At 43.0% G+C, this 14,509-nt stretch overlaps 11 non-coding genes across 11 annotated transcripts; 7 read left to right on the top strand and 4 right to left on the bottom strand.

Annotated features, from left to right (window-relative positions):
• The first annotated feature begins 1,320 nt into the window (after positions 1-1,320).
• trnaq-uug (transfer RNA glutamine (anticodon UUG)) lies at positions 1,321-1,392 on the top strand. The gene has a single exon. It is a non-coding gene; the product is annotated as a tRNA-Gln (tRNA).
• Positions 1,393-2,562: 1,170 nt separating this feature from the next.
• Positions 2,563-2,636, bottom strand: trnat-agu (transfer RNA threonine (anticodon AGU)). The gene has a single exon. It is a non-coding gene; the product is annotated as a tRNA-Thr (tRNA).
• A 1,128-nt stretch (positions 2,637-3,764) lies between these two features.
• trnae-uuc (transfer RNA glutamic acid (anticodon UUC)) lies at positions 3,765-3,836 on the top strand. The gene has a single exon. It is a non-coding gene; the product is annotated as a tRNA-Glu (tRNA).
• A 91-nt stretch (positions 3,837-3,927) lies between these two features.
• On the top strand, positions 3,928-4,009 carry trnas-gcu (transfer RNA serine (anticodon GCU)). The gene has a single exon. It is a non-coding gene; the product is annotated as a tRNA-Ser (tRNA).
• Positions 4,010-4,492: 483 nt separating this feature from the next.
• Positions 4,493-4,566, top strand: trnat-agu (transfer RNA threonine (anticodon AGU)). The gene has a single exon. It is a non-coding gene; the product is annotated as a tRNA-Thr (tRNA).
• Positions 4,567-4,709: 143 nt separating this feature from the next.
• Positions 4,710-4,783, top strand: trnai-aau (transfer RNA isoleucine (anticodon AAU)). The gene has a single exon. It is a non-coding gene; the product is annotated as a tRNA-Ile (tRNA).
• A 773-nt stretch (positions 4,784-5,556) lies between these two features.
• On the bottom strand, positions 5,557-5,629 carry trnaq-uug (transfer RNA glutamine (anticodon UUG)). Its single transcript has one exon. It is a non-coding gene; the product is annotated as a tRNA-Gln (tRNA).
• Positions 5,630-5,941: 312 nt separating this feature from the next.
• On the top strand, positions 5,942-6,013 carry trnaw-cca (transfer RNA tryptophan (anticodon CCA)). Its single transcript has one exon. It is a non-coding gene; the product is annotated as a tRNA-Trp (tRNA).
• Positions 6,014-6,238: 225 nt separating this feature from the next.
• On the bottom strand, positions 6,239-6,320 carry trnas-aga (transfer RNA serine (anticodon AGA)). The gene has a single exon. It is a non-coding gene; the product is annotated as a tRNA-Ser (tRNA).
• A 648-nt stretch (positions 6,321-6,968) lies between these two features.
• Positions 6,969-7,042, top strand: trnat-cgu (transfer RNA threonine (anticodon CGU)). The gene has a single exon. It is a non-coding gene; the product is annotated as a tRNA-Thr (tRNA).
• Positions 7,043-8,379: 1,337 nt separating this feature from the next.
• Positions 8,380-8,453, bottom strand: trnan-guu (transfer RNA asparagine (anticodon GUU)). The gene has a single exon. It is a non-coding gene; the product is annotated as a tRNA-Asn (tRNA).
• Positions 8,454-14,509: the final 6,056 nt, after the last annotated feature.

Below are 14,509 nucleotides of genomic sequence, written 5' to 3'. Positions count from 1 at the left end.
AGGAGGGGGGCCTGAAAGTGTGACTTGGTTCCCATCATTCATATTAAAGAGCCGTTCAAGAGACTCTCTGTGATCAGCTTAGGTTAGCTGTCATGTTTCTAAAAAAAAACAATGCGTCAACAAGTGTTCAAGTCTTTTGATGGTGTAGTGGTGGTCAGTCATCATTGGTGGTTCATCTGTAGAATTCTCACCTTCCAGGCGGGAGGCCTGGGTTCAATTTTCTGGAATGTAAAACTCAGCTGCTCTCCATGAAAAGCAGCAGTCAGCTCTGCCTGGATACAACAGTGGTCAGGGCTGTATGATGTATGTTTATACTGAAACTCTGACAGCTCTCCTCCATCTCCCTCTTTTACTTACTCTGGGTTCCAGGCCTCGTTGGTGCAGTAGGCAGCGTGTCGGTCTCATAATCTGAAGGTGGTGAGTTGGAGCTTCTCACCTTTAGTTCCACTTCCAGGCCATGGAAGCAACAATGAGAAGTCATTTCCACTGTGTGCTGTGCAGAAACAGCTCAGTTGGTAGAGTCTCTGGTTCAATCCTGGATTTTAGTACCTGTGGTGTGTCCTTTAGAGGACTGTCTTTTTTAATTAATGAGAGATAAAAAGCTATTTCGGAAATGTCAAGGTGCCAAACAAACCAACATTTTCTACCAACATTTAATTGAGGAATCAGTTGAGGATGAGGACAGATGTGAATTAAAGCAAAACAAATTCATCAGTAAGGATCTTTTCTAAGAGGGCCCTCAGACAAAGAAGCTTGGTCACAGCACAGCACAGAGGATTTGAACCCACAGATCCAGAAGAGACTGCAGCACAGCCTGCTATGTGCAGAGTGGAGCAGTGGAAGTGTTTTGGGCCCATAATACAGAGGTTGATGGATCAAAACCCTCCTGCTATTCTAACACACTGGCTGAATGTAATTTATCACTTTCTCCAGTAATGTGTACAGTTGTCACTGTGCTCAGTGACTCAGTGATGCTGTTGGATGCTTATAGGGCCGCCGTTCTTAAAGTGTGGGCTCCACCCCACTGGTGGGGAACAGAGACATGACAGGTGGGGCTTTGTTAATGCCTTTCTTTATGGACAACAAAGATCAGAAATTCAAAACAAAACACCCCCACACACACAAAAAGTCATCATCAACACTTAACACAGAACTGCTCCTTTTCTTTCAGCTCACTTTTAAGTTTTATTTTATTTTACATTTTCTTGCAAAAGAAAAAAAAAAACACACAAGAACACACATTCACCATATAAGAAGTGGAGACAGTTTGGCTCCATCAATGACATCCCTTGACACTGGAACATTGATAAAGACCCCTGTGGTTCCATGGTGTAATGGTTAGCACTCTGGACTTTGAATCCAGTGATCCGAGTTCAAGTCCCGGTGGAACCTCTGTCTTCTGATTTAGTGGGATAGTGACTACATATAACAGTAACTCCACTCCACCCAAAACAGTGATCCACCCCTGAGCAGAGAGGAGGCTTCATGAAACAGTTTGTCTTTTCACCTGCTGCAGTAGCTCAGAGCCTCTGTGGTTCAGTAAAGGTCCAAAGAGGATGGAGCTCAGTGGTAGAGGACATGTCATATTTTGAATGAAGCTCACAGGACAGTCATGGTCACATACTCTTCTCTCATCCAAACCTTTGAGGTTTCTCATAATGTCACATGGGTGTCATTCCTTCTGTGAAGGTGGTAGAGTGGCCGAGCAGTCCGACCTGCTGGATTAAGGCTCAAGTCTCTTTGGAGGCAAATAGTTTCAACTGCCTGATTCAAACCCAGGATCTCCTGTTTACGAGACAGGTGCTTTGACCAGCTAAGCCACAGCACCACTCTGAAGTACATGTATATACAGAGGATCTGGTGATGGAAGTGTAATGTGTATACTGCAGCTGAGGTTGATGGTAAAGTGGTTTGTTTTAATGTCGGACTCTGCATCTACCTGAACCTGTTTGACTGCAGATGTGCATTTTCATTTGGACCCCAGGAAGAGTAGCTGCTGCCTCAGTGACAGCTAACGGGGATCCTAACAAGTGATAAACTATAAACAGACATTTCCAAACATCATCAAAATGTATTCTTTCATCAAATGTTCCTAAACTTCTATTAAAGGCAGCATTACTGCAGCAGTCAGCACCGTCGTACAGTGTTGGGGAAGTTACTTTAAAATGGAATCAGTGACAGATTACTAATCACTGTAAAAGGGATGAAACAGAACTATTTCATTCCTTCAAAAAGCTATAAGATAAATATATTCAACCACTTTTTGATTCATTTTATTCCATTCAGAAAGTAAAAATGATATATTTTATGACATCGTTACACACAGTGACATATTTCAAGTGTTTATTTCTATTAATATTGCTCACTGTGACCTCCAGCTGATGAAAACCCAGAATTAGTTTATTTCATTAACATTTGACTTTACCCACAAGGAACTGCTGGGATTTAAACAGAGAGACTGCTGTGTCCTTTTAATTGAACTGAACTTCTGCAGTTACATGAGGACCCAGTCAAGTGCTGGTATGCTGATGAAACTTTCAAGTTAATATGGTATCAACAAAGACGCACTGCTGGGATTTGAACCCAGGCTCTCCTGTTTACTAGACAGGCGCTTTGACCAACTAAGCCACAGCACCACTCTGAAGTACAATAATGTACAGAGGACCTGAAAATATCGCAATATAAGTGGCTGACCATCATGACTGCTACCAAAGTTTGTCTGTGAAAAGCAGTCAATCACCAATTTCCCTTCTCCTCAGCACAGCATGAGCCACAAAGTTACTGTTGCTTCACTTTACAAGATACTGCCAATAACACAACCAGCCAACCTCACACAGCTCCATATAATAACACCAACGAAAAAATACAGGTTCTGAGGTTATTCTGAGATGGAGAAATACTGAGTATCTGGTTTCAGAACAGCGGACAGGAGTCAGTTCAATCAACATTTAGGATAATTCTAGCTGGAACTGCAGACTGGAACATCATAGAGTACTTCAAAAAGTGCTTTGCATTTCAAACATAACAGCTGAAGAAGGGGACATTTTACTTCTAAATCCCTCCTGATAGCCAGCAGGAGCTTCACTTGGACTTTGCTCACACTTCTGGAATATCCAGGCAGGGAAGGTTTCAGCTGTTGTCTTGTTATTTTTACAATACTTAACTACAATACTTAAGTCAGGAAACTGTGACAAGGCTTTTGAAATTCCTTCCACCTGCCTCCAACAAAATGTAAATGAAATATGCCAAACTTGAAAATTTAAAATGTGATGAAGTAACAGTAATGAAGTAACATAGTTTGTTCGCAGTTCGCATGACACAACTGAACATCTTCTTTTCTCACCTATTTTGCTTCATCTGCTTTTTAGTGTCCAGGACACAGAGGAAGAGGACGTCTCCACATGCACACTTGTTCTTGATGTTTTCACTTACTGTTAAATGAAAAAAAATAAAATTTTAATTCATCCAAGTGTAATTAGTTGTTATGTGATATATTATATATATATATACATAAAACAACTTTGTCCCCAAACACACCTTACAGCAGTTGAGGTGAAAGAAAAGCAGTTTCTGTCAGAAGTGGGATTTGAATCCACACATCAAGGGGAGGTTTTTCACTCAGACAGCTGTTTGCCACTGTTGGTCGAGGGCGTTCCTCCTTCCTGTTTCTCTAGCATTCTGGGGCTGAGGGGCTAACAGTGGATGGAGTCTGCATCCATCAGAGAATGTCTCTCCTGGCTTGCCAATTCTGATAAGAATACATGTCCCATATGGTCTAGCGGTCAGGATTCCTGGTTTTCACCCAGGCGGCCAGGGTTCAACTCCCGGTATGGGAATTCTCTTGGATTACACGACACAGCTTTTTCTGTTGCAGCCTGCTATTCCAGCTAGAATTAATAAATATCTGCCTTTGAAGCCATCAAACATGACGAGGTGGCCGAGTGGTTAAGGCGATGGACTGCTAATCCATTGTGCTCTGCACGCGTGGGTTCGAATCCCATCCTCGTCGGTGGTTGCTTTAGTCTGTCTAAGTTGCAGCCTGCTATTCCACTTAAAATTATCTATCCAGTCAGAATTATCCTCAACGTCAGCTGGTTAGAGCGTGGATCATTTCACAGGAGACAAACTTTGGGAAGATGTTGGCGACATAATATTACAGGCTCGTCCAGGATTTTAACCCAGGACCTCTCGCACCTGAAGTGAGAATCATACCCCTAGACCGAGAGTTAAAGAACATTTGATGAAAGAATCCAGTTTGATGAAAATTGGAAATGGCTGTTTGTAGTTTATCACTTGTTAGGATCCCTGTTAGCTGTCACTGAGGCAGCAGCTACTCTTCCTGGGGTCCAAATGAAAATGCACATCTGCAGTCAAACAGGTTCAGGTAGATGCAGAGTCCGACATTAAAACAAACCACTTTACCATCAACCTCAACTGTATACACATTACACTTCCATTACCAGATCCTCTGTATATAGATGAACGTTGCAGTGCTGCTGTGGCTTAGCTGGTCAAAGCACCTGTCTAGTAAACAGGAGATCCTGGGTTCAAATCCCAGCAGCACCTTTTTTTTAAGGTTGTTGAGATAAACTCATGTAACTTCTTCTGCAGGAGTTCCATTAAAACTCTCTGACCAATCAGGTAACTGCAGAGTCTTCATGTCTCCCTTTGGAACATCCTGACGTTTTGTAGAAGAAATGAATGTGAAAGGCCGGTTAGCTCAGCTGGTTAGAGCGTGGTGCTAATAACGCCAAGGTCATGGGTTCAATCCCCATACTGGCCACATGCAGCCTCTCAGAACTTGGTGTTGTTCTCTCCATATACTTCAATGCAGCCTGAAGTCTTTTTCCAACCAGTGGAACTGCCCCCTGGTGGTCATTAGAAGTGCAGCTTAACTTATCAGATACAACAATAACACAAAGTTACAATGATCAGAGCAAAGACTGCAGATAGATTATTTCCTTTGTAACAGTTTAGTGATTAGTTTCCAGCTGGCATTGTTCACCATGCAGGGGATGTAGCTCAGTGGTAGAGTGCATGCTTTGCATGTATGAGGCCCTGCGTTCAATCCCTGCCATCTTCAGCGTTGATAATGAAGCACAGGAAGTACTTCTCTTGTGCAACACCCTGATCTCTCAGCCTGGAGCAATTTATCCTGTGTAGTCATCCTACCAAATTACCAAAGTGAACACAAGTGTACATGTGATGACAAAACAGCAGCCATTGAAGTCCACTTAAAGGCAAACTCCTAATGTTTTGGCCTCTTTTTTTAAACTCACGTCAAAACATCATAATGAACTTATGTCAAGTACATATAGAGCAGGTCTAGACCAAACTCTTATTGAAATTATTTTGAGAGCCGTGGTGAGGAGGGGTTCCAGGTCAGCATCTGGAGGATTTTGCAGATGATGTGCTCCTTTCGGCACCATCTACATTGATCAACTTGCTGATCACTGCCACGACACGTTGATGTTATGACAGTTGCACTGCCCCTTTCCTCCACTTTGGTTTCACCAGAGCCATTAAATATGGTATAAGTTATAATACATAACTTCCCAACCACGAAGGGACTCAAACCCTCAGTCTTCTGATCCAAAGTCAGACGCCTTGTCCATTAGGCCACGTGGTCACTGGGCCATGGTGATGTCCCGTTGTCAGAAACAGTCAGTTCTTTCTCACCCTTTGAAGAGACCGCAGAATGAATGCAGCACCTTGGACTGTTTGGCTTCTGAAATGTTTCATAAATAGATTGAATAGGTGAGGGCTTTGGGACGGGGCTCACGGCAGCACCCGCTGTTGAGAGCTGCAGAGCGATGTGCGCTTTCACATCAGTTTACACCACCAAAGTGGTGTGGAGACGCTGACAACTTCCACGCCCTGCAGGCTACTGATTAACTGATTAGCCTTGTTTATCTTTAGATCACTACCCAGCACACAGGAAGACTCTATGGCGCGATGGTAGCGCGTCTGACTCCAGATCAGAAGGTTGCGAGTTCAAATCACGTCAGGGTCAAATCATCTGTTCTCATTATTGCTTCCATGATCTGGAAGTGGAACTAAAGGTGTGCCCCTCTGCCTGCCCTCATAATGGTAACTGATCATCAGTGAGTGCTCTCATCCATTTAGATGAGTCTGAACAACAGCACTCAGCTGTGTCATATTTTAAGGCTGTGGAGATTACAGAGATTCTCAAATATGCTTGGGAACATGCGAACCTTGGTCCATGAAAACAACTAACCGTTGTTGGCAGGATTTGAACCTGCGCGGGGAAACCCCAATGGATTTCTAGTCCATCGCCTTAACCACTCGGCCACAACAACCACACACAGCAAAGCTCCCAGCACAGCTTCCAACTCTTTTTCCCAGAGTTCATTGAGGTAATTATACTGGAGATGACAAACCTGGAGGGGAAGCGTGTGTTTGGGGACATCTGGAGAGAATTGGACCTGGTAGACCTCCAAAGCTACCTGGGTCTGAAAAGGCTGACTGTGATGTTTCTCATTTCAGCCCAGCTGGTGTTGGTATCGTCTGTCACTGTAACTTTTGTTCACAGGGAGATGAAAAGTGCCTGACTTAGTGGATTGGTTTTCATTGGCAAGAAACAAACTGGCCTCCGAAGAGACTGGAGCCTTAATCCAGCGCCTTGGACCGCTCGGCCACACTACCACTGTCTAAATTCATGCTGGATGTTCACCACCCACTTCTCCAAAGTCCAACAGTGAAGGTTTCAAATCCAGTTCAGTCCAAATAGTTCCAGTTTTGTTGTTGCCTTGCTCCTAATGTTAGATGTTTCCTAATGTTTGCACATGGAAAATACAAACTACACCTTACAGCAGTAGAGGTGAAAGAAAAGCAGCTTCTGTCAGAAGTGGGATTCAAACCGACGCATCAAGGGGAGAATGCAGGAAGACCTCAACTGCAGTATACTTCCATTACCAGATCCTCTGTATATACATGTACATCAGAGTGGTGCTGTGGCTTAGCTGGTCAAAGTGCCTGTTTCGTAAACAGGAGATCCTGGATTCAAATCCCAGCAGTACCTTGTTCATAATGTAAGATGTTGTAGATAGACACTTACACATGGGAAGTGCACATTCTACCGCTGACCTACATCCCCTGCATGGTCTGGCAGCATTAGCTAACCAGATAGCTTCTGAGCTCCTGCAACACCGATCTGTCTGATGAAGCCTTTTGGATGAGATGAGGACATTGATGATGCTGCTGAATTTAGGTCACCTGCACTTATGTCAACAGTCAGAGCTCCATACACAATAAGAGTACTGAAGAAAAATACTTTAAACATGAGCTCTGTGTCACATTCATGCAGCTTGTGTAGAAACAGTTCATTCCATCAGAATGAACCTTCACCTGTTAAGGTAACAGTTTGGTAACAGTCAAAGCTCCGTACACAAAAACAGTCCTGCTTCTGTTTACCAAAAGCCTCCAAAGCCCACCCAGAGACCTGCTGTGTTTAGTTCACTTGTTGCTGTATCTCCAAAGAGCTGAAGTCTTGTGGAGAATGTGGGCATCAATCACAACAAGAAGGTGCCCTGTCCTTTGAGGAGGAAACTATCCAGGCTGGAAAATGTTGAGTCACGGGAGCTTTCCTACCTGTGGTTGTTGTGGCCGAGTGGTTAATGCGATGGACTAGAAATCCTTTGGGGTTTCCCTGCGCAGGTTTGAATCCTGCCAACAATGTTTACTTCCTTTTATGGACCAAGTTTCCCATTTGGGGAGAGACACAGCTGAGTGCTGTTGTTAGGACTTATCTAAGAGGAGGAGAGCACTCACTGGTGCTCAGTTATCATTATCAAGGCCGGTGAGAGTGACACACCTTTAGTTCCACTTCCAGGTCATGGAAGCAATAATGAAAAGTCATTTCCACTGTGTGCTGTGCTGAAATAGCTCATTTGGGGGAGCGAACAAAAGGACCCACAACAGCTGCTGAAACCCAGGATTGAAACAGGGACCTTTAAATCTTTAATGTAACACTCTCCCAAACAGGCAGGATCTCTGTGAGACACAAAAGGAGCAACATTTAGGATAATTGTAGCTTATTATAGAGTCCACACTTTAAGAACGGTGGCCCTATAAGCATCCAACAGCATCACTGAGTCAGGAGCAGCACAGTGACAACTGTACACATTACTGGAGAAAGTGATAAATGACATTCTGCATCTATTTGAGTCAGTGAGGAAACATGTGAAGAGAAGAAGCTGCTTGTTCTCCTTCAACAGTTTGATCTGAGGAAAAGTCACTTCCTCTTTTCAGGAATCAACTTCTACCATCTGTCCACTAGATGGAGATAACTGAGCATCAATGTAAAAATCCTCCGGTCTTCCATGTGTGAACTATAATACCAGTGAATTAAACAAAGATCGTCCGTGGGTGGGCTCGAACCACCATCCTTTCGGTTAACAGCCGAACGCGCTGACCGATTGCGCCACAGAGACATGATGACCAGTGCCTGTTACAGCCTAAAACCATAAACTGAACATGAATCCAGCACTCAGCGTTACAGCAGCACACCTCTGTTACTGTGGAGCTGTGTCTCTTTTCTACTTTATTATAGATGACAGAAAAAAACTCCAGATAAGAAGCAGCTGTACATGCAGTGACTAGTTCTCCTGCTCAGGTATCGTCTCTCAGGGCATCATGTGTTGTCTTTGTGTGTTTTTGTGTCCGATGCTTCACAGCTCACAGGCCAAAGTACGTGCTGGCCTTCATGGCTCACATGTACAGATGAGTTACCTCAATGTAAGTATCATAGGTGCAGCACACAGCTGAAACATTTACTGTTCAGGGTGGAATACGGCACCTCGCTCAGTGCTTGTCCAGGCAAGAAAAGGTTCAGCTGCCAGCTTGTTATATCAACAATGTGTCACATTCTAAAGCAAAGTACTGCTGGGACTTGACCCCAGGACCTCTTGTATACGAGACAGACACTTTAACCAGCTAAGCCACAGAACCACTCTGACATACATGTATATACAGAGGATCTGGTGATGGAAGTGTAATGTGTATACTACAGTTGAGGTTGATGGTAAAGTGGTTTGTTTTAATGTAGGACTCTGCATCTACCTGAACCTGTTTGACTGCAGATGTGCATTTTCATTTGGACCCCAGGAAGAGTAGCTGCTGCCTCAGTGACAGCTAACAGGGATCCTAACAAGTGATAAACAATAAACAGACATTTCCAATCATCATCAGAACAGATAAAAAACTTGATAACATGGACCACTTAAGTTGATGACAGATAGAACATCATGTTACTTGATTTTACTTCATTACATTTGAAAATTGTAAGGTTGGTGTATTTCATTGGCATTTTTTGGGGGGCAGGTGGGACTTGAAAATGAATCCTTGTCAGAAATGATTGAGCAATAAAGAACAGCGATAAACGAGGGGAGAGGGGTGAACAACATTAATGGGCCGGAAAACTGTATCTGCCATAGAAGAAGACATTCATAAAGAGTTAAAGCGAATTCATTCAAAATGTCATACAAGGGGCTCGTTCAGGATTTGAAACTGGGAACTCTTGCACCCTGAGTGAGAATCATACCTGTACACCAACAAGCCCTGGAAGGAGGAAATGTTGATAGTGTCCATGGTTTCGCACATCACAATTGTCATTCAACAACATAATATGACTTTTTTTTGTTGTTTATGCCTTTATTGCTCACTGCTACAGTTAGTAAAATATAAAACACATATGAATTCTATTTTAATCTGTTCATTTTAAATTCCTGATCTGGTGGCAGCTGCAGCTTTTTTCTAATGTTAAAATGAATGAAGTCAGATTTTGTTGATGTCTGGTCCTCTGCTCCAGGTGGAGAGTCCTTCAGTTTGTGGAGGATTTCAGTGAAAATAAAGGATGAGGTCGTGTTGTGTGTATAGTGGCAGCATAAAGACTGGGTCCCGCTGTCTTACTCAGGCTGAACTACAGCGTCTATTCACGGGGGCTTTGACCTGCTCCGTGTCCGACCTGGGCCGGTGCACCCCTCCTTAGACGACCTGGTGATCCCGGGCTCCCCCCGGAGCACCATATCGATACCGAACTTAGTGCGGACACCCGATCGACATAGTCCGCTGCAGCCCAGAGCTCCTGAGCTCAAACGCTCCTCCAGCCTCAGCCTCCCGGTAACTTGGATTACAGGCGCGCGCCACCGCACCCGGCGAGGGACACACTTCCTGATCGGGCTTTTAGCCTTTATGGCAGTGACGTCACAAAAGGCAGCAGCGCTTCAGACTCACACATCACTTCAAACCTTTGAGGAAGTGACACACAACTGTGAGGAGCACACGTGTTGACCGACACAGACGTGGTTTCAGAGACAACAACATGGCAGTGAAGCGCACACTCTTATTTTGAAGGACAGTATTTTTTTTTTGTCATGCTTTCTTTTATTCTTTTGAGTGTTAACATTTTAGGAAGGAATTTACAGTTACAGATGTTGATGTTAAGGTTTAAAACATACACAAATGCCGGGAGGGAGGTCTGCGAAGCACCGGAAGTAGAATGCATATTTTATTTTGTAATCTCCATTTACCGTCTTGCGCTGCATATTATTTCCTCTTGCTCGCGACTCTCCTTCCAGAAAATTACGCATTTCTGATGCTCTTTGTATTTCTTTTTTTTTTTTAATCGTTTTTTTTGTGCAAATTGAAGTAAGTTAGATAAAAATACTTATGAAGTTGGTGTAATCACAGAGTTAAGTTGTAAAACTATATATTTTGTTACCTTCACGCATAATCTCGCTAATTAGAGGAGAAGTGGAGAAGCATGAGTTGCTCGGCTGCTAATTAGCTTATAACGCCAGAGTGTGCTATTGAGACTGGATGCTAACAGGAGCCATGTAGTGACTGTGTTCATGGTGTTACAGAGCACAGAGGGCATGTAGGAGAAAAACCTGTCAACACCTGTGAATGTTTCTTCTCCACAATGCAGGTATGTGAGTTATTCTTTTTTTAGTTTTCTTAGGTTGATGTACATTTTATTTAGTTGGGTTAGGGTTAGTTGTTTGTGCTCTGAAATAAAGCTGGTCCCTTCCGGGTACTTTTCCTGTGTGAGGGGAACAGATGAGCACAGGTGAACCCCATGTGAGGGTCAAACTCACAGCTTTCATATAATGAGACTGCAACATCTAGGCCTGGAAGTCAGCTTAAGTAAGAGTGAGATGGAGGAGACCTGTCAGTGCTGCTTTTCATGTAGAGCAGCTCTGTTTTAAAAAGTTGGGGGAAAAAGAAACATTGCATTGGCCGGGAATCAAACTCGTGAAAGTACACATCGTTCTGCAGTTCTCAATCAGCAGCAGCAGCAGCAGGTACTGCTCTGAGCTCCGTCCTCTCCCTCCTCCCAAAAACAGTCACAAAACTGTCAGTGTGGCTGAACTGGTCTGGTTGCAGGGGACGCTCCAGAACCGAGCCATGTCAAGCCAGTGGGTTTATTTATACCACCTGCTGTTAGTTGTTTCAATTTAATTTAGTTAGTGGTATTAAAACGTTCTTTTCATATTGTTTGTTGTCTGCGTGTCATGAACTGAAAGCTGTTAGTCTGTGTTAGTTCTGCCATGGGAAAGGTCATAAATGCACGCTATGATAGAATCAACACAAAGACGTCACACTGCACTGGTTTTCTTCTTTTCTCACCTGCCCAGCTCTACCCGTCTGCTGCACCCACCTAATCAGTGCAACCATCTCATTCCACTCATTTTCTGACAGATTATATCTCGTGTTTCTTGCATTCATTTACGGACTGTTTGCCTTGTTTTGATCATACCTGTCTCTGACCCAGCAAAACTTGCAGAGTTGTGTTGGGCCAAGTGAGCCTGAGTGGAGTGAGGGAGGAGCGCTGTATGCACATTAGGACTGAGAGAGAAGCTGCACTCACACACACTCTGTGAGGAAATTCAAGTCATGTGTTTAATGTATAAAAGAGAGACTGCAACAAAAACATCAATTTCATCACACTAGTATTGATCCAGTACTGATGCTGACCTTGGTATCAATACTGTTGATATGTGGATCGATCCGCCCACTCCGACCTGCCAGCAATTTTCCACTCACCTGCTGCACCCACCGAATCAGTTCTACAATCTCATTCCACTCATTTTCTGATAGATTATCTTTAGTGTCTCATATTCATTTCCAGACTGTTTGTCTGGATTTGATCCTCTCTGTGTCTGTGCCTCTTAACCTGACATATAACCAACAGATAATCAACAGACTGTTAGAGCTCCGCTGTCAAAGAGGCAGATACAGGAAATCATTCCTGCCACATTCCCTCACACTGTACAATAACTCTCATCTGTCTGACAGAGAAAAGTCACATCTCTGATATATAAAAACAAAACAAACTGCTACTTATAGCACCTTATGTGTCATTGTATTCTTATAGTTTGTGTAGTTATTGTATGTTTATAGTTTTTATTATATTGTATATATTTGATATTTTGTTATTATTAGTATCCTGTTACATACTGTACAGCGAGTCTTGCTGCTGTGACATGAGAATTTCCTACTCTGGGATCAATAAATTACATGTAAGGATGTAAGGCATTATTCTTTATTCTTTATTCAATCCCGGGCCATATTCCACATAGTCTGGAGTCATTTAGCCTTTTTACAGCAGTTTCAAAAACAGGTTGGAGCGGTTTTAAATCTGTTGTTGTGTCATACTTTGGACTCTGAAGTTATGAGGGTGTGACTTTTCCACAGCTCAAACAGACACCAGGACTGATGAGGGAGAACAAGCAGCTTCTTCTCTTCACATGAAGCTGGAAAGTGTCAGAAAGTCTCCCTGAAGTGAGTTCAGCAGGTGAGAATCTGTAAATGTGTGAACAGGATCACTGTGATCACATTGTGTTGTTTCACTGTTTGACTGCACAGGAGAGCTTTTCTGGATGCTGATTTGCTGCTTTCAGATATGTAAAATGTAATGTTTCTTCATTATTCACTCTCAATGTCACTTACATTGTTTGCTGCTGCTGGTTTGTTGGTTTGTTTTAATAGAGAGGTCAACCAGCATGTGGAGATATTATTAATATTATTATTATTATTATTATTATTATTATTATTATTATTGGTCTTGGACTTTTCATCTAGAAAATTCCTTTGCAGAAACTTTGAGAGTGCCTCAGGGGGCTGCTGTCAGGATGAGTTTGTGATTTATTTCCTGTGTTCAAAAGTCACCCCGATCACATTCTGGTTTGGAGAAATTTCTTGTTATATTGTTACTATAGTGTTGCCAACGCCTCAGGAAAGAAAGTAGCTATTGGATGTCTTAAAAGTTGCAAAATGGCATCATCGCTTAATTTACATAATTTATTGACAGTAGCGTTGTGTTTTCTGTTGATCCTTGCTTTTTTTTTGTCATTGAAATAGGCTATCACTCCTCTAAATGATGACATGACTGCAACTAATGCTGGTGGAGAGCCACATTAAAAAGGCTCTCCACTCTCTCTCCACTGCTACAAAGAAAAATGACTCACCATGTTCGGATTCAATGGTGTTAGTAAGCACGTTTACATGCACAGTTAAGTCGAGCTGTGGTTATAGCTCGATAAAGCCATCTCATCGGACTTCTGTCCTGGTCCCAGTATAAATGCACAGGATTGAAAACGATTTATTTGTTGACATTGTGTCACCTCCGCTACGATAGGTGGCGATGTGCACTCTTTCAGCTTGGGGGTAATGGGGCACTTCCAACTGAGCTATGACGTCACAGACCACAACAGAGGTGGAAAGAAGCAAAGATCGGTGAGCTAGCAAGTTAGCAACTCAGAGGTAAACTGGCACGACAATGGACAGCCACCTTGTAAATGTGTGTGAAACTTAAGCACCTGTGCAGATCACCTCCTCCAGCTCCATTCCGACGGTGTTTACATGTACTTTAAAAGTCCACTTTTGGTCAGACAGACGCTGTAGTTTTTTAGGTGTCAAGTAAACGTGCTTACTGTCGTTCCAAGTATCACACTACTTACCTGCTTTACCTTTAATGGTTTTGTTTTGGTCCATGTAACTGATATATACAAACATTGCTGAACACCACAATATGAAACACAACCGTGCTTCTCACAATTTGAATTCAATGGAAAGTCAAAAACTGATCATATTTTAAACACACCAAAATGGCTTGAACTATTAACAAAAATCACAACCTCTGTAATATAAAACATAATAACAACCAAAGAATAATGTGGCTACGCTCATACATTGGCATGCAGTCAAAATTGATCCGATATTTGTCACACCGTGGTGAGGTTGTCTTGTCTGGGCTCACTGTCTCGTCATTTCCTGTTTTATTTTGAAATGCCTAACTCTCCTCTCGTTTCAGAACACTTGCCCTTCCTCATGTCTCCGGTGTGTCCTTCTGATTACCGATTGTCTCCACCTGTTCCCCATTTTCTCCCCACAGTTCAAATAGTTGTCAAACAGTTGTCTTGTGCCAGTGTGTCGTCATTGCATGTCTCACACCAGCGTACGTCCAAGCCACAGTCCTCGTCTCCTT

Source organism: Echeneis naucrates, chromosome 2 (assembly GCF_900963305.1).
Source record: "Echeneis naucrates chromosome 2, fEcheNa1.1, whole genome shotgun sequence".
Classification (NCBI taxonomy): Eukaryota; Metazoa; Chordata; class Actinopteri; order Carangiformes; family Echeneidae; genus Echeneis; species Echeneis naucrates.
The sequence above is the reverse complement of the archived record's forward strand: the minus strand, read 5'-3'. Positions and strand labels throughout refer to the sequence as shown.